The sequence below is a fragment of the Neofelis nebulosa genome, chromosome 13 (genome assembly GCF_028018385.1).
Source record: "Neofelis nebulosa isolate mNeoNeb1 chromosome 13, mNeoNeb1.pri, whole genome shotgun sequence".
In the NCBI taxonomy this organism is placed as follows: Eukaryota; Metazoa; Chordata; class Mammalia; order Carnivora; family Felidae; genus Neofelis; species Neofelis nebulosa.
The window spans coordinates 73,273,102-73,293,143 of NC_080794.1; positions in this window are offsets into that span (position 1 = coordinate 73,273,102).

Genomic DNA, 20,042 nt, shown 5'->3' on the forward strand with positions numbered 1-20,042 from the left:
CACGGTCCGTGAGTTCAAGCCCCGAGTCGGGCTCTGTGCTGACAGCTCAGAGCCTGGAGCCTGTTTCAGATTCTGTGTCTCCCTCTCTCTCTGCCCCTCCCCCGTTCATGCTCTGTCTCTCTCTGTCTCAAAAATAAATAAATGTTAAAAAAATAAAATAAAATAAAAAATAAAAAAATAAAAAATAAAAAATGGAAATGCTTTAGTGAAGCAGATGACTGCAAGTGCAGGTTTGAGAGGACTTATCAAATAAATCATCCAACTGCAGGAAGAACATAATATATTATTAGGTATGGAAGGGAGCAGGGAGATCAACCAGTTCAGTGGCTCCCAGATGCTTTGATTTCCCAGGCTAGTTAAAAAAGTATTTGGGACTGATTGAGTTGATAACTTTTAGTTTTGTTAGTGAAGGTATTTTTTTTTTTACATGTACTGTCACTGGCATTTCTTTTTTTTTTTAATTTTTTTTCAACGTTTTTTATTTATTTTTGGGACAGAGAGAGACAGAGCATGAACGGGGGAGGGGCAGAGAGAGAGGGAGACACAGAATCGGAAACAGGCTCCAGGCTCCGAGCTGTCAGCACAGAGCCCGACGCGGGGCTTGAACTCACGGACCGCGAGATCGACCTGGCTGAAGTCGGCCGCTTAACCGACTGCGCCACCCAGGCGCCCTGTCACTGGCATTTCTTAAATGGAACGGTATTTTAACATTAAAAAGTTTAGAGTAGATAGAGATTAAGAGCAGAGAATAGTTTCTGTTAGTAAAAGAGGGTTGGCAACTTTCTGTTGGCATTTAAATAACTTTTTTATTAGGTTTATTTATGTATTTTGAGAGAGAGAGAGCCCTTGCATGAGTGGACGAGGGGGAGAGAGTGAAAGAGAGAGAGAGAGAGAGAGAGAGAGAGAGAGAGAGAGAGAATCCCAAGCAGGCTCTGCATTGTGAGTGCAGAGCCCGACGTGGGACTCTGTCCCACAACTGTGAGATCATGACCTGAGTCAAAATCAAGAGCTGGATGCTCAACAGACTGAGCCATCAAGTATCCCTCTATTGGCATTTTAAGAGAAATGCCTTTCTCTTCACCATTTCTTCAATTCTGAGGTGCTCGCAGTTATAAAGCATGCCATCAATTAATTTAAACACAATTGAGGATATATCCCAATTTTAGAGATTTTATTTATTTATTTAAAAAAATTTTTTTTAACGTTTATTTTTATTTTTGAGACAGAGAGAGACAGAGCATGAACGGGGGAGGGTCAGAGAGAGAGGGAGACACAGAATCTGAAACAGGCTCCAGGCTCTGAGCTGTCAGCACAGAGCCCGACGCAGGGCTCAAACTCACGGACCATGAGATCATGACCTGAGCTGAAGTCGGACGCTTAACCGACTGAGCCACCCAGGCGCCCCTTTAGAGATTTTAAAGTAAAATGAGTTTTGTTTTTCCTGCATCTGAAAAGAGACCAATGCTGTATTTCCTTAATTATTTGATATCACGGACACGTATTTGTTTTCTTGATACAGGGGTGTGCTTTGGGGTGGGGGGGAGTCTGTATCCAATGGTGCACTGGGAAAGTAGCTGTCAAATTTGGGTAGTTTGTTGAAATTCTGTTTCACGAAGTTATCTTCACTCAATTTGTAGTGTTCTGGGCAATCTGAACTAAATGTTAGAGAAGTAGCCCACTGTCTCTCTGTCTATCTGTCCTTCCTTTGTAGGTGTGTGGAGAGATGGTGTCTGTGCAGCCCTCTGGGCCTGGAGGAAATGACTGCAGATGTAGGACTGTCCTCACAGGCCCTGCCGGCCTAGCATGACCCTGTCAGAAATTTGCCCGAGAAGTGACTGACCGTGGAATTTATTTCACTTTTTATTTTATCTTCATTGACTAATTAGTGTATTTATATCCAGGATGGGCATTGGGAACCATAAATTGTCTCTAATCTCCTGGTATCAATACAAAAACCAGATTCAGAGAGACTCTGTGGATTAAGTTTACCCAGAAAATGGTTGACAGAATCTAGAATAGAAGCCAGGGTGTTAATCTGTCATCCTGGTTCTATACTTGGAAAATTGCCTTCCAGGCCCACGAGGCAACTTTCTATAAGTGTAGCTAGACACAGCCACACTTTCTACCCAGACAAATCCATAACCAAAAATGTACTCAAATGCCCCTGGGGCCCCAGCAGGTGAAGGACTTAGGTGACCAAATCATATGTGTCCATTGAAGTCACCACCTTCTCCTCAACTCTGGCCTATTGCTGTCGAGTGTAAATGTAGGCTCAGACCTTCTGATTGTGTTAGAGAACTAGAAAGTCTAGATTTTATGTGGTTGATTTTTTGTTTTCCCAAGGAAGATATGAGTCCTGGAAGCTTGACTGCCCTAATACTCCTATAAATGCACCTTGAGAACTTGTTTGGAGGTTCTAGCAGAAAAGTGTAGTTTTGGCCCCAAGAGCGTCCTCTTTTATTGGGGAAGGTCATCCTCTTTGATGGAGCATGCAGCTTCTGGAGGGACACACATGGAACGGTGAGGGAGGAAGCGGGCACCCGTCTACATAGCCAGATCAGCTGAATCAGCCCCGGTGATCAGTGGGGTGACAGAGGTCCCAGCCAGATCACCCTCAGATCCATAAGTCTACATTTAAAAAAAATTTTTTTAACGTTTATTTATTTTTGAGACAGAGAGAGACAGAGCATGAATGGGGGAGGGTCAGAGAGAGAGGGAGACACAGAATCCGAAACAGGCTCCAGGCTCTGAGCATTCAGCACAGAGCCTGATGCGGGGCTTGAACTCATGAACCGTGAGGTCATGACCTGAGCCGAAGTCGGACGCTTAACTGACCGAGCCACCCAGGCGCCCCAATAAGTCTACATTTTAAATGGAATCTCTCACATTTTAAGTTTTGGTAATTCAAAAATTAAAAAAAAAAAAAAAAAGCAACCCCAAAGTAAAACATGGTACAAGCCAAACAAAACATGTCCCTGGGCCACCTTTGGTAACTTGCTTCCAATTTGCAATCTCTTATAAAGAATCATTGACAGTTTTGGTTTTGACCTTTCTGAGGTTTGGCTTGAAGAAGTTTTTGTGCCTTGCATCATGATGACCCATATGATGGAATGTTGTGATGCCATTATTGAAGAACCATCCGTAGTGATGGGAAAACAGTTATGGTATAATTAGTGAACACGGCAGGATACAACATTTTAAAAAAAAATTTTTTATTTTTTGAGGCGGGCGGGGGGGGGCGCAAGGGCGTGAGTGGGGGAGGGGCAGAGAGAGAGGAAGACACAGAATCCGAAGCAGGCTCCAGGCTCTGAGCTGTCTGCACAGAGCATGATGCGGGGCTCCCGAGATCATGCCCTGAGCTGAAGTCGGAAGCTTAACCGACTGAGCCACCCAGGCGCCACATTGAGATGCCATGATCCCCAGCTATACAGAAGTGTGCCTGAAAGACACATGATAAGCAGTGAGCAGATAGTGTATCTGGTTGAAACTATCCCTTCTTCTTCTTCTCCATACTTCTTTAAACTTGCCAAGTTGTCCTTTTAAAGCAAGTAATAAACAAAAATGCTCATTTATAGTTATACCACCCTTGGGACCGTGCCCTAAAGATTATTACAGAAATTAGAAAGAGCTTTATGCACAAAGTTCCTCTGTTCTATTTAAAACAGTGGGATATTGGTAAAGTGTTGAACAATTGGGCAATGTTTGAGTAAAATGTGGTCTATTTATACAATGGAATATTTTTCAATCCTTGTTTTTGAGGACATTACTAACCAATAAGACAAAGTGATGATCATAATATAAAATGGAAAAATAGGGGCACCTGAGTGGCTCTCGGTTAACCATCCAACTTCGGCTCAGGTCATGATCTCACAACTAGTGGGTTCAAGCTCCGCGTCGGGCTCTGTGCTGACAGCTGGGAGCCTGGAGCCTGCTTCGGATTCTGTGTCTCCCTCTCTCTCTGCCCCTCCCCTGCTCACGCTCTGTCTCTCTCTCTCTCTCTCAAAAATAAACATTAAAAAAATTAAAAAATAAAGTGAAAAAATTGAACGTATTATTGCATAAGCACTTGGATTAAACTTAGTCTTAAAAATACCTCATGTGTAGGAAAAAGGCTGAAGAAAATTGCCAAAGTATAAGCTAATAGCTCTTTTGTTGGCTAATAGGTTATGGGCAACTTTTTCCCCCTATTTTTACTTTTGTTTTTTGTCTTTTCCAGATTTTCCATGGTAAGTTTGCAATACCCCTCCTTTCTTAAGGCTGTTATTAACTTACCTTAGATATGTATTAGTATTTATACAAAAGGCCCTCCTTTAAATACAGTTATTTTTTCCCTTAATTCAGTGATATGGTTTATTCCTTAGAAATATACTTCCTATTCTTCTTACCTTTTTTGCTTGGCTAATGGGAAGCTCAGAAATTAAAGCAACCATATTAGCCTTGTTTTTTGATTATTTTTCCCCTCCTCTCTTACAATTTTAAAATACGTGTCTAAGGTTCTTATTTTTCTATTTACTATTTTAGAACTGTTTTATTTGAAACTACCTCAAATTCTCTTGGGTACTAGGTAGAGTGCCTGTTAATAAAGAATAATTTTACAATCTTTTCTGCACAATTTTAGAGCAATAGGGGAGTGTTAAATAACACTCTGGATGTCTCTACACATATACATATACATGTGTATATCTATATATCTATATCTATATCTATATCTATATCTATATCTATATATATATTTGAATATTTATGAATACTTGACAATCAAAAAGTGTTGATTGTTTTTGTTTTTACTACTCTTCTTACTTCTTTTTGATAGTTTGGACCCTTATACATCACAGAAGGTATTAATGAAAGTCCTTAAACTGTTTTCAATATTTAGAGGAAATTTAGGAGAAATAGCCTATGAAATCTGTGGATAAATATGCGAACTAAAAATTTTCTTTGCTTTTGTCTGAAATTATAGCAACTCAGGGTGGTAACCCTTTATCTCACGCTGATTAGATTGTTTAATTTGCAGCTAGACATGTCTTTGATGCAGAAAAAAACCAGAAAATAAATTGTTAATTAATCATTTCAGTATATTTGGAAGTCCAAACTTTCAAAGCCCAGTGTTATTGGAGGAAAAAAATGGAAGGAGCTTATTGTTGTGAAGATATTTGGGCACGTGGGTATTTGCTCTGCCTCTGGTCATCTTGGGGCACCAGGTGATATCACAGAATGGATCCTTCCTCTGTGGCTCCCGCTGAAGGGGCTTTGATTTTCAGTGTAAATTGAAATAATTTTTCTTTTCAATGCAGCAGCAGTTTCGTACCTTAATATAATGGAGTTCCCTATTTCTGTGATTTATTATTCTGCCTTTCTGCTGTTTGCTTAGTCCTCAGAATGGCCACTGGTGATGGATCTATTAATACACTATGCCAATAAATCCCATCCATTAACCTGGAGGCCCTGGGAGGAAAGTATGATAGTGGCCACATGCATTGGCCATTGGCTAAGAGGCTGGATTGGCCACTGGTCTCCCACTTTGGATAGAATAACTGTTATTGGGCTGAATAGCTCCTTCCTCATGCTAGGTATCTCTCTAAGGGGAAGGGGCTGGAAGTGGTTTGTTGAGAGCCCTTCGAGATCAAGTTTGGTTTACGTGCTGCCATAAGAAGCTAATCCAAAATGGTAACAAGACTGTAGATTCTGCCATAATGTTGACACAGATGCTACCAGAGCTTTTCCAAGTCCAAAATTGAAAATCGTTGTTGAGAAGAGACGAAGGAACCTCCTTTCTCATGTTCTTCTTCTTTTTTTTTTTTTTTTTTTTTTAAATTTTTTTTCAACGTTTTTTATTTATTTTTGGGACAGAAAGAGACAGAGCATGAACGGGGGAGGGGCAGAGAGAGAGGGAGACACAGAATCGGAAACAGGCTCCAGGCTCCGAGCCATCAGCCCAGAGCCTGACGCGGGGCTCGAACTCACGAACCGCGAGATCGTGACCTGGCTGAAGTCGGACGCTTAACCGACTGCGCCACCCAGGCGCCCCTTCTCATGTTCTTCTGATGGTGCCATTCACAACCTGGTCTTTCACCAAGATGCTGGTTGCAGGGAGCTCACAGTCGGTTTTTGTTCTCAGAAGTTAAGAGGGAATATTGGCAGTAAGAGTGGTACCAAACTATTGCGTTTTGAGCTGGCAGACGTATAGAAAGAGAGGGCCGCTGCGCCCGTGTACATAATTAATTGAAGATCCACAGATCTCCACTTTCAACGCTTTCTTCCACCCTCTAGGGGAGGAAAGCAAAGGGAAAGGCAGCAAGTATGTGTCCAGCCGGTCTCCTGGGGAGCACGTGACAGAAACCCACCTGAAACGAGATTAGGAGAGAGGCGAAGAGGACTAAGTTGCTCATGTAACCCAAACGGCAAGGAGAACAGACGCAGAGTGGCTGGAACAAACAGAGCTCTCCAGCTCTTCTTTCTGCTTCTCTCCAGAAGTCAGTTCCATTCTTGTCCACAGCACCCTAGTTCCTTCCACAAGGCTGCTGGAACAACGGCCGCTACTGGACCTTGGCCCCACATGTTTCCAGCTTCAGGAATAGGGTAGGTTATTTACAAGTTTAGTGCAATGATTCTTTCCATCTGTATACACAAGGCCTTTTCCCCATATGCTTTTGCTGTCCCTTTCATTAAGAGGTGGCGTATATTTCCCTTTTTCTGAAATTGGGGCTAGCCCTGTGACTTACTTTGACCGAAATGCAGTAGAGGTAAAGTTGTTTGATGTCCAACCTTTGGCATCAAGAGGGCTTAAGCTTCCAGTTTTGAACGGCTACTGCCATGCAAGGAAACCCAGGATGGACTTACATGGAGACAGAGGCCCAGACAGCTGCCAATGCCAAGTTATCATGGACCCTCCAGCCCCACTCAAGCTATCAACTGACATCAGCAACATGAGGGAATGTGTATGAGATCAGCACAAGAACCACCGAGGTAATCCACAGAATAGTGAAAACAATGTCATTGCTATATCAAATCACTAAGTTTTGGTGAGATTTCTTATGCAGTAATAGGTAACGGATACAGACAAAATGCCTATATTTAGACTAAAGAGACGATTATCTTTCAATATGTCAGGTCCTACTGGACCACATGTCAGAGTGAGAGACAAAGAAAAGCAATTTCTCCAAAAGAAGGGTAATGCTAATCCAAACGCAGAGCCCAACGTGGGTTTCAGTCTCACGACTGTGAGATCATGGCCTAAGCTGAAATCAAGAGTTGGACACTTGACTGACTGAGCCACCCAGGCACCCCAAGGGGACAGGATTTTTAATGTAATTCATAAACTGTAAGGCAGTCTCTACTTTTCCGAAGTGAACAGTAATATGACTTTCAGAAATCCTTTTATTAAGAGGCTATATACATTGACAAACTGTAGACAGTTGTCCTAATGTTGGACTTGAAACATGGAGAAAAGTGCGTCTACATTTTGTCAAGAGGATATAGCAGTTGACAAAGGCCCAGCCATTTCCTACCTTAAGGCAAAATAGAGAGGGATATTTATAGGTGCTTGGATAAATATCTAGAGTCATCCAAAATGGTCATAATTCTGGATAAATGTCATATTTTTAACATGACTATTTGGGGGCAAATAAAACTTCTCTATCTTCTGCGGTATAAGTGTATAACAGGTTTTTATGGGGAGGGTAGCTTGTGCCCAATTAGGTTCGCACCTAATTGTTGAGACTATCTCTTGAAATTGTGCTGAACCCAACTGCATTAATCCAAAGTTAATGCACTATCACACGTCCTAGAGCAAGATGAGCCTCTAGCTCACTTTTCACAGAATAGCTCTAATAAACACAATTATCCCAACATCATTGTCTATGGCACTGAATTTCACTAGTGAAAGTGCTGGTTTCAATAACAAATTATATGGTCACCCTGTCTAAAACCCCAGGGTCTATCACCTTTTAAAATGTTTTAAATATTTACTTTTAATGGAACAAATTATTATCATATTCACATTCTCAGCTCTTAGAGGTGGGAAAATGTTTGTCATGACGAAGTGGGATTTGTCCTTTTATGACACAAAAGAAATATGTCAGCCATTGTGTTTCCCTCTTTGCCTTGGCTGCCAGGAAGCTCGGAGCTAATTTGGAGCTCAATTGCAAGATGTTCCATACCCTAGGATTTTTAAAGCAATTATTCCTTTACTTGCCGTTATTACTTAGTTCTTGTTTTAATTTTTATTGTATTTGAGGTTTTTTTCTAAATGGAGGTTTTCAAACCGGTTTTAGAAATAAGTAGAATATATAAATAGAAAAGGTCATGAATGTTTTATTCTTGGCATTGAAAGTCTTATGTAAATTAATATTAATACTCAGGCCTGGATTGACTCAGTATAAGGAATCCCATACAGATATCTAGAACTCCTTCTTACGTGGTCACACATGATGTGTGATGGTTTGCTCTGGAGCTGTGGTGAACTGAAGCACTTGGTCCTAATCCTTTACCCTTTCCTGGATTCATGACTTTTGCCAGGTAACTGTGCTGTGTCCCAAACTGGGTGTAGGCTAATTGTCTTGGCTCAGTCCTGACTCCACTTTGGGCTGTTCCAGTCTCTGTGGGAATTGACAAAACCAGACAGTAAGAGCTGCAAGCATGGGGGTCCAAGCATGAGAACCTTGGCCAGGGTTAGCAGGGAGGGAGGGCTTTCTCCTCCCTCGAAGAACCACAGCAGCCCGTGTGGGAATGTCTACCCCAGCGAGGAATTTTAGAGGCCCTGGACCAGCACAGGACTGCATGGGTCTGGTTTTCAACAGCGACTCCTGGTGGCAAGAAGAAGTTATAACAATGGTGGCTCGTCGCTGTTTAGAAACTCTAGAGAGATCATCTTTGAATTGTGTAAACCCAAAGCGGCTATGATTTGCAGGAGGAAGACACACATACTGCATCTCCTGCTGATAAAACAGGTGGGAGATCAAATTATGAATTGTAAAACCGGGAGATGTGTGACCACATCTGCCTGCTTGGGAAACAATCCATTGTGGTTTTCCCATCACCCTCAATGTGTATGGGATGGGGGGTGGGGAGCGGGGATGAGGAAGAAAGTATGGACCTCAGTGTGTGATGTGGCTTGGGGATGAGGTGGGGTTAATACGGAAGTGCTTTGGGGAGGAGGTGACCCCATATTCTGGGTGAAGACCTGCTAAATTCGCAGGGAGTGTAGTCTAGACCCAGGTAGCATTTTTTTTGTGTGGAGTCTGGGCCTGCTGTGCTGATTTGCACCCTGAGTGGCAGAGACAGGAGCTGCCTAATGAGACATGAGATGAATGTAACGCAAAGGGGGAGCCGGTGACAAGTCAGTCACGTGGGAGGCTTTGAAAGGTGAAGTGAAGCCTTATAAACTTGCAACCCCAATCTCAGGCCAGAAGCATTGTGTTACAGAGCCATTTTACGCAGATGCCTTTTGTGATTTTTTTTAAAAAAACGACACAGAGATATCCCCTAGAGGGCATTTCAGACTCTTGCTTCTTGTTTCACTTGCCAGAAAATAGAGATACAGAGGAAAAATTCCCTGGGAGGAAAATATAATTTGTGGGGGGTGGGGAGGTGTTCCTTGTTTATTTGCTTAAGATTCAGCAAAACCAGGATTGACCCAGCTCTTCCCTGCCCTCCAGCAAATTTGCTTTCCTCCTTTGGCTGCATCAATTTCCCTTTATTTTTATTTTTTTGGAGCTGGAGGAAGCACTAGCCTTCCTTTGTTTTGCTGTCTTATACTTTGCACTGACTTCAATCACTTGCTCGGCAGAACATTTATTTTACCTCAGTTCTTCTCTGAGTTGAGCATCCTTTTTTCCCCTTTTAATAGCATCTCAAAGCCCTTCTGAATTTATCTACTCAGACATAAACTGAATTGAACATGGAAAAAGCCATTCTTCAGTAATCTGTGAAGAATAGCAGACACTTATGCCCAATATCTAGTTTCTTAAAGAAACATTTCTCTGTAGTTTGAACTCAGATATCAATTCCAAGCCACTTGAAAAGCATTCCGGCCATGCAGTCATTAATGAAGAAACAAATTGGCATGCAAATAAAATGCTGGAGCCCTCCCGAAAGCACACGCTGTTCCAAGTTTGCCCTTAGTGCTGGACAAAATAGTAGCAACAAATGTAGCTTTTGTGCAGTGTCAGTTTTGTTAAGCGAGGCAAAGAGACTCGGAGTAGGGGTTAATTTCAATCCCTGCCCTGCTATTTACTAGCGGAGTGACCTAGGGCAAATTCTTTAGCCTTCCTTGTGCCTGATATATAATCCGGAGCTACTAACCGTGGCTCACATTTATGGGGCACTTCACCGAGTGTCAGACTCTGCTTCAAGCTCTTTATATTTATTAACTTAATAATTCTACCGACAATACTTGAGGTGGGTGTTATTGTGTCCACTCCCATTTTATCAAAGGGAAAACCAAGGCACAAAGAAGCTCACTGACTTACCTGATGTCGCAGAGCTGGAAAGTAGTGGGGCCACGATCTGAGGCTAGGGGGTCTGACCCCAGGGCCACCATACTGCTTTGTGATAATTGTAATAATAACACTCCTCACTGGGTTGTTGAGAAGATGAAAGGAGTCTTGAGTTTGTAAAGCGTATACGACGGTGCCTGGCACAGGATATGAGTTCAGTGAATGTTCACGGGTGTTATTAAAGCTAGAGCATTCAAACTCCTAGAAGATCAGCGGTTGCCTAAGTTTGAACTTGAACTTTTGAACTTGAGATTCAGTTCAAATGGTTCAAGTTATGCCAGTGATTTCTATCATTTTGGAAAGAAATTCTGGAACAAGGCCAGAGTTGCCTACTATAATCTCAACACCAAGGTAACTGGTATAAATGAGAATAGTATGATTATCAAGAAATTAGCTAGTGAGTGATGGCCAGTTTCTGGTCCACTTTGTGACTTTGAGAAAATGGACTTGAAGGTACTGTCCCCGACCTTTGACCTGCCCATCCCTCTTTGTTTACCTTGTCTTGATGCCCTCCCTTCTTTATTCTTGGAGTCAACTTCATGTGGATAGAGTTCTGGGAATCACATTTTATTTCATTTTGTCCTCTGGTGCTCTAATTTCAGTGAAGCATTGAGACCCCAAACGAGAGAGAGAAAGAGAATCATCTGTTTTTATTAACATAGTCAAATCATATGTAAATGAATTTGCCAAAGAGCTGTTTAATTAGGACAGGTTTGCTCCCCCCACCTTTAGGTGATTCCCAGATGGAAGAAAACCCCAGAAATGTGTCACTCCTCTAGCAAAGGCCCCAAATGTCAAATTTTAGAAGGTGTTCATTTTGGAATGAAAATGGTAACCTGGATCTGGCCTTCTTCCCCATGGGTGAGATTTGGTGAAAGCGATAGAAGGCTAGATACGAAGGGGTCTCTGGAGTCAATTTTGTGGCCGAAGTTGGCAGAAATGGAAACTGAGGCCTGTGTCTTCTGAGAAGATTCCTGAGTAAAGTTGATCTCTGGCCTTATTAGTCTCAAGGAAATGATCAAAAGTTTAGTAATTTATGACTTGATGCAATTTACCGCCTCCATTTTCTGTGTGTCTCCGTGTGTTTGTGGGTATTTCAGCTATGCGCATTGCATGAATTTGCTATTTACTGAACTTGTACCTAACATGTTATTGCAGAGGCCCTATTAGGACACTGGGACACTAGGGCCTGCCAGCGCTCCTGGCCCTCACTTCCTCTGAGTACTGTTCCTCTCACCTTCCACCCCCCATCATTCTACCATCGAATCGGCATCATCCCCACAGGACTTGTCATCTTCTTAGCTGGCTGCATCTAAGTTTATTGATCCATTGGTGGACATGACCCAAGTTGGGCCAATAAGGTATTTCCTTGTGATTTTTGGTGTTAAGACCAGAAAGATCAACCAAGCAGTGTTTCTCATAGTTCAAATCATATGGTAGAAAGTCTGGATGCTGTTGGCTGCCATGTGTTCCATCACATGCAAGGAGCTGGTCTGGTCTGAGGGACAGAGCAAGTTGACACAGAGAGAAGCAGAATAGACAGGTGTCATGAGGAGTCTGAAGCCAACTTTGGACTGCTGTGGGTCCTGGCTGCATCCCTGTCCTTCCCTCTCTTAGTTCACTCTGTCCTTGGACCCCCTGAGGCCACCAATCCCCTTTTCTGCTAATTAAATTGAATTGATGTCACTTGTAACCAAAATAATCATAATATACTCAGAGAAACAGGACGAGTGTCTTTCCATCCCAGGTACCCCAACTAGGCCTGATCTGGAGGAGAAAGACTGAGAGGATGGGAAAAATCTTCCAGAAGGAATGGTTCTGAATCCTGTAGAAGAGATGTTCATGCAGCTCAGCACGGAAAGTATCCTAACACTTGCTCAAATGGGTGAGTGATAGACCCACAAGTCCCACTGGTACAGAGCAGAGGACCTTCATTCAAAGGCATCTCAGAGGCACTGATGGCTCTGAAGGTGTGGGCGCAGTTCTTTACGACAAATCCCTATTTCTTCTTATAAAGTCCCAAAGGAGACCCTCCAGGTGTTCACGGGAGTTGTCCATACTGGATGCACCGTCACCTGTCATTTTCAGTCACTCTCTGGATGTCTGCATAAGGTCAACTGCATGAGAGTGCATTCATTCCAAAATATTGTGGCTGAATAAGGCTAGCGGGTGTCTGAAAAAGTGCTACAACCTAGCTCTGTACCACGTAAAAACTGATTTTAAGACCGACATACTCATGTGCAGGTCTTCAAGACCTATATAGCTAGGTCTGAGAACTGTGGTATTTATGTTTTTTCCTCTGAAGCAGCTTCACTGCAACTCTCTCGCTGAATTCTCCTCTCTACCCAAGCTGGATATGGACACCTTCTCATTATTTCAGTTCCTGACTTTGGATGCATATGAATCTAGGAAATAAGAGAGGAGCCTCTGATCTTGGTCAGTTCATTGTTGATTTCCTTAATGCCCCAGCTTGCCTGGTTCCTTGAGCATGAAGCTTTCCACTTCCAGGCCAGGCCAAGGGCACAGGAAGCCGTACTAATGCTGACTGCTTAGGCACCTGACAGTAATGTCCTTGGACAGGTCACACAACCATCCCCCTCAGAGGGCTTACCAAGCCCACTGGGGAGCAGCATGAGGGGCCCTGCTGCTCTTGGGACCCCTGTCCTCTGCCCACTTCTTAGTCTGGAAAAAACATGTCTCTTCCCCTTCATGCACCCACCTTCTTCAGTGGATTTTTACAAAAGATAGGAATACCTGACTCCCAGCATCTTACACCCTTTTCCGAAGTTGGGGGGGGCGGGGGGACAAAGACTTCCAGAAAAACTGGAAAAGAACTAAAGGACAGGCTTGAAAAGTAGGGTAGGGGATATCAGGGGGACAAACAGTAATTCATGTCTTAAATAAACTTTTCAACCATACATGTTTGTCACATAAATGAGTGTCTGAGAGATAGCATGTCAACTCTAAATTAAAAGCTACTGAGTGTTAGAATTTACTCTAGTAAGTTGATATGTTACTTGGTGAGTTACTTGTGGATCAGTGTGGTGTTAACAAGGTTTGCTTTTAAGCTTTCTTTTTTTTAATATATGAAATTTATTGTCAGATTGGTTTCCATACAACACCCAGTGCTCATCCCAAAAGGTGCCCTCCTCAATACCCATCCCCCATGCTCCCCTCCCTCCCACCCCCCATCAACCCTCAGTTTGTTCTCAGTTTTTAAGAGTCTCTTATGCTTTGGCTCTCTCCCACTCTAACCTCATTTTTTTTCCTTCCCCTCCCCCATGGGTTTCTGTTAAGTTTCTCAGGATCCACCTAAGAGTGAAAGCATATGGTATCTGTCTTTCTCTGTATGGCTTATTTCCCTTAGCATCACACTCTCCAGTTCCATCCACGTTGCTACAAAAGGCCATATTTCATTCTTTCTCATTGCCATGTAGTACTCCATTGTGTATATAAACCACAATTTCTTTATCCATTCATCAGTTGATGGACATTTAGGCTTTTTCCACAATTTGGTTAAGCTTTCTTGAGGTAGGTCCTGAGCAGCCTTTAGGGTAATTTAACCTCACTACTAAGGTGTAATAAAGGATGTCTGGTCTGTGCCGTCACACTTAATGGTTAAAGGCTGAATACATTCTCTCTGAATTTGGGAGTTAAAAGAGTGTCCCCTCTCTCCATATCTATTCAGCATCATTCTAGAGGTCCTAGTCAGTAACACACATCAAGGCAAAAGACTGAAGTCATACATATTGGAAAGGAAAAAGTAAAAGTGCTTTTTCCTTCCAAGATTGTCAGTGTAGAAAATGCATTTTGCCACCCCCCACCCCTGGGAACAAAATAAATAAGTAAACAAAGAATAAATAAGAAACTCTATTAGAACTAGTGAGTTTAGCAAGGTCACAAAATCAGCATATAAAATCAACTATGTATATATTCTAACAATGAACGACTGGGTATTACAATTTAAAAAACGGCAACATTTGCAAATCGTCAAAAACATGAGCTACTTAGAGAAAAAATTTGTAACAATGTGTAAAAGTTGTTTGCTGACAAGTATAAACTATTACTGACAAAAATTAAAGGTGACCTAAAAAAATAGGGAGATACCCCATATTTGTGTGCTGGAAATGTCAATGTTGTTAAGATGTCATCCTTACTAAATTGATACACAGATTTGACATAATCACAATCCAAATATCAGCAGAATTTTTTTCTATGTAGAAATTTAACAGGCTGATTCTGAAATAAATGGAAACTCAAAGGACTTAGAATAGAGAACATAATTTTTAAAATCAACAAAGTTGCAAGACGTATATTACCTGATTGTAAGACTTACGTAAAGCTACCGTAATGAGGTTAGTGTGGAATTAACAGATAAGTAGACATACAGATCATGGAACAGAGAGGAGAATCCAGTTATTGACCCCCCAATAATAAATCAAAAGTGCCAAGGTTTATTCAGTAAGAGAAATAACAGTCTCTCAACAAATCGTGTTGAAATAATTGGATATTCATATGGAAAAAAAGAGCATCAACCCTTATCTCACATCATATACAAAGCTGAGTACAAACTGTATTATAAATCTAGTAGTAAAAGCTAAAAATCAGAACATTTTAATTTTTTTAAGGTTTATTTTTGAGAGAGAGAGAGGAAGAGAGAGAGAGACAGAGAGACAGAGAGACAGAGAGAGACAGAGATCGTGACTGGGAGAGGGGCAGAGAGAGAGGGAGACACAGAATCCGAAGCAGGCTCCAGGCTCTGAGCTGTCAGCACAGAGCCCAACGTGGGGCTTTAACCCGAGAGCTGTGAGATCATGATCCGAGCAGAAGTTGGACACTCAACCAACTGAGCCACCCAGGTGCCCCTAAAAATCAGAAGATTTAAGAAGAAAATCTTTATTGCTTTGGATTAGGCAAAGATTTCTTACATATGATATGAGAACCAAGGGTGCAATGATAAATTTTATTTCATCAAAACTAAAAGCTCATGATTTTTGAGGAAATTGTTTATTAAATGAAAATTCAAGTCACAGACTGGGAGAAAGTATTTACAAAACGTCTAAGAAAGTGCTTGTACACAGAATATGTAAAGAACTTTTCCAACTCACTAATAAAAAGAAAAACATCTCTATCACAATGGGAAAAATATTTGAACAGACTTTTCCTGCAAAGAGTATATATGAACATCCAATAAGCAGGTGGAAAGACACTCAACACCATTAGTCATTGAAGAGAAAGGCAAGTTATATCCATGCTGAAGTACTCATACGCAGTCACCAGGAAGGCTACAATTTAAAAAGACTGACAATACAAAGTATTAGCTGTAATTTGGAACAAATGAACTTCCATATATTGCTGGTGCTTTTACAAAATGGTACAGCCACCTTGGGAAAGAGTTTGGTAGTTTTTTATACAGTTAAACATACCCATTTATCATATGGTCTGACAATCCCATGCCTATGTATTTACCCAAGAAGTAACAACACATGTTCACACAAAAACTCAGATGCTCATAGCAGCCTTGTTCATAATCACAAAAATCTAGAAAAACAACATATCCATCAATAGGTGAACAGATATATAGATTGTGGTATATCCAGTATAGTAAAATAATGTTTAGCTTTAAAGTAGAACAAACTATTTATATATTCAACAACAGAAATGTTTTGTAGACGTATAATTCTAAGTGAAAAAATCCAGACAAAAATACTACATGTTTCATGATTATGTGAATGTCTATAAAAGGCAAAACTATGGCAAGAAAAAGCCGATGAGTGGTTACCTAGGGCCATGGGTTGACAGAGAGAATTGGCTGTAGATGGTTATGAAAGCTTCTTGTGGTGAAGGGATTGTTCTTGAACTCGATCATGGTGCTGGTTTCACAACTCTAGTCAACTGTCAAAACTATACATTTATAATTGTGAATTTTAAGTAAAATACTTCAGCAAAGCTGATGAACAATAATCACTGAAGTTGCCTAAGTGCTGTCTGGCTTGCGTCCTCTCTTGGCAGTATTAACTCTTGACCCTTCCTCATCTCAGTTCCTTTAAAGAAATGTTATAGTTTTGTTCCAAGTCTCAGGCTTACATTCATGGAGACCTCCTTGGTGCATAGAACGAGTTATTTAAGAGCATATGATTCTGGAGAAAGCGGGGCGAGGAGGGGGTTGGGAACTGTGAGAACAAAGCCTGGAGTGAATTTAAGAATATTCTCATACATTTTTTGAAAAGTTTATTTATTTTGAGAGAGAGAGCAAGTGGGGAAGGAGCAGAGAGAGAGAGAGAGAGAGAGAGAGAGAGAGAATCCCAAGCAGGCTGTCTGCACCACCAATGCTGCAGAGCCTGATGCGGGGCTCAAACTCATGAATGGTGAGACCATGACCTGAACTGAAGTCAGACACTCAACCGACTGAGCCACCCAGGCGCCCCTCATACATTTTTTAATGTGTGTTAAAATCAAATGATAGTAACTGTACACTACAGAGCATATCAACGAAATTTTACGTGTCCTGAATGGATAATTACTTTCTCTTTTTTATCACTTGCTTATTAGGAATGTTTCAAAATTTTCTTCTCTTACAATTTTGACAAGATATTTATATATTTATTTTGCTCTGTGACAGAAACATCCATGTGATGCAATTTTTAGGAGTCTGGTTCTCCCTGTGAAAGTCCAATGCTTTTGGTTTTTATGATTTGGGCTCACTAATTCCTACCTCTGAGAAGCTCCTCCTGGGGTTCACCAAGGGTCCATGAGGGACTGAGTGATGTGGATTCTTGAGACAAAAAATTTTGGTTATTTGTCTCGGCTATATTTTTTTAGTTGTTCCCTAAACTCAAGGTTGTTTTACCTTAGTTTATCCCATTCATTTATTCACCCATCCATTCATTCTTCCAAAAAATTTCAAGTGCCTATCATATGTGAGGCATTGAGCTGGGACTATCATGGAGACCGAACCAATGAGGACCCTGCTTTCATGGAGGTCACGTTGTGAGAGGGAAAGGAGACCTTAAACAGCTCCTTTTGCAATTTATGAAATGTGGCAAGAAGAACAAAACAGAAGCACAAGGTGATGTGAGATCACACCACAAGAAGCAGATCAAGTCTGGGGGTGCCACGGGAGTCAGAGACGGGACATGGGAGTTGGGATACAAAATGGAAGAAAGGACATTTAGGAGGATTCCAGGCAGAAGGAACAGAGTGTTCAAGGGCCTGGAGGCTGGTGGGAACCTGGTAGATGGGAAAGGCTGAGAGAAGGCTAGTGGAGGGGAGTTGACAGCTGGGGGGAGGGGCGGCAGGGGCTGTATTGCGTGGTCCAGCCTCGTAGCCTGTATCACGGCACCCTGCTTTTGCACCAAAGCAGCAGAAGTCCTTGAAGGATTTTATTCTGGAGCGGTTGTGGGTTCACGTTTGCCCTTTAGAGATATACATTGTTTACTATTTGGGAAAAAGACCAGAGAGAAGAATGGATGGAAACAGGGAACTAGTCATTAGGCAGTTCACTTAATCAACCAAACCTCAGTATTTTGTTTGCTTGTTGGTTTTATTTTCAGAGTGAAAATGCATCTGGTGCATAGTCATCTGCTCAGACTCCCTTGCAGAGAAGGATGGCATGTGACCCAGACCTGACCAACAAGACATATGCTGAAATCTGCTGAGGATTTCTGGTCAGGTTTTGGCTCTCCCGGGGTGGACGCCACCTGTTCCTTCTTTTGCCGCTCTTCTTTCTGCATGGAATGTGGACCCAGGACTTTGAGGGTACGTGGGCCGTTGATGACTTTGTAGATGCTGTCCCCGCTACATAGCTAACCTCTAGAGTCTCTGGTGACTGAGAAATAGAGACTCTTGTTTGGTTAAGCCCCACCGTTGGGTCTGTGTGGCAAGCAGCCAAATGTAGGTCAAGTGTAAGTTAAAGTAGTTTAGGTGACACCAAATGGTAGCTCAGAGCAAGCAGTGTGGCAGCCATAGAAATGGGGAGAAGCAGAGACACTCGAGAGCTGTGTAGGAGGCAGAATTCCTGGGACAGCTGCACGGGAAGAGCTTTGCCAGGCACCTTCCCTCAGAGAGACTGCCGATTGATGGCCTGGCCTCACTCTCCCCACCCTGGTTCATTTCTCTCCAGGCCTGATTGCCCAAACCTCCACATCTGCTGCACTTCATCGGCTTTGGCTTTCCCCAGACCGAAAGTCCCTCTTTTTCTCAATATTGCCATAGCGGATCAGTATCTAAGTAGCTCCACAGTGGTAAATATTTGGGGGGTCAGACAGGCTCAGGTTCGAATCATTTTCACGTTACTCACATAGTAGGTGAATAACTTTGGACACATCTCATAACCTCTGAGATATTGGTTTCTCCTTGTAGAAAGGAGCTCAGGGTACTTAACTTGCAGGGTTATATGCACTGAAGGAGATGGTGACATTTGTTGCGATGCCCAGGCACACCCAGATTTATTAAATCACGTTCTCTGGTGATGGGATCCAGGCATGGGTATTTTGTGTGTGTGTGTGTGTGTGTGTGTGTGTGTGTGTGTGTGTTTTAATGTTTATTTTTGAGAGAAAAAGCACAAGTAGAGGAGGGGCAGAGAGAGAGAGGGACAGAGGATCTGAAGTGGCTCTGTGCAGACAGCAAGTCTGTAGTGGGGCTCAAACCCATGGACCGTGAGATCATGACGTGAACCGAAGTCAGATGCTCAACCTACTCAGCCACCCAGGTATCCCTGGGCGTTGCTGTTCTTGCCCCCAGGTAATTCCCACGTGCAGCCCAGATTGAGACCTACTAACTGATGGGGGTTTACTCCATGACAGATTGTGTTAAGCATTATTATACATATTATTATTACTCATTAAATCTTTTTAGAGAGTGAGCGAGCAAAAGCAGGGGCAGAGAGAGGGTGGGAGAGAGAGTGCAGAGCCCGATGTGGGACTTGAACCCATGAACTGAGAGATCATGACCTGAGCCAAAACCAAGAGCTGGATGCTTCACCGACTGAACTACCCAGGCACCCCAAGAGAGAGAAAATCTTAAAATTTTTTTTATGTTTTATTTTTGAGAGAGAGAGACAGAATGTGAGCAGGGGAGGGGCAAAGAGAGGGAGACCCAGAATCTGAAGCAGGCTCCAAGCTCTGAGCTGTCAGCATAGAGTCTGACATAGAACTCAAACTCATGGACTGTGAGATCATGACCTGAGCTGAAGTTGGATGGTCAACTGACTGAGCTCCCTGGGAACTGAAAGAGATAGAGATAGATAGAGAGAGAGAGAGAGAGAGAGAGAGAGAATCTTAAGCAGCCTCGATGCTCATCATGGGGCCTGATGCAGGGCTCGATCCCACGACCCTGTGAGCATGACCTGAGCTGAAATCAAGGGTTGGATGCTCAACTGACTGAGCCACCCTGGTGCCCCTATCATTACTCATTTTTGACCGGCCATTCATATAGCCTGAAACCAAAATGCTGCAAAAATATTCACAAGTGAACCATCATGTGTTCGATCTTCCTCTGCCCGGACAGAAACCAGAAGGTTGCCACTCTTCTTTTGGTTTCAACCAT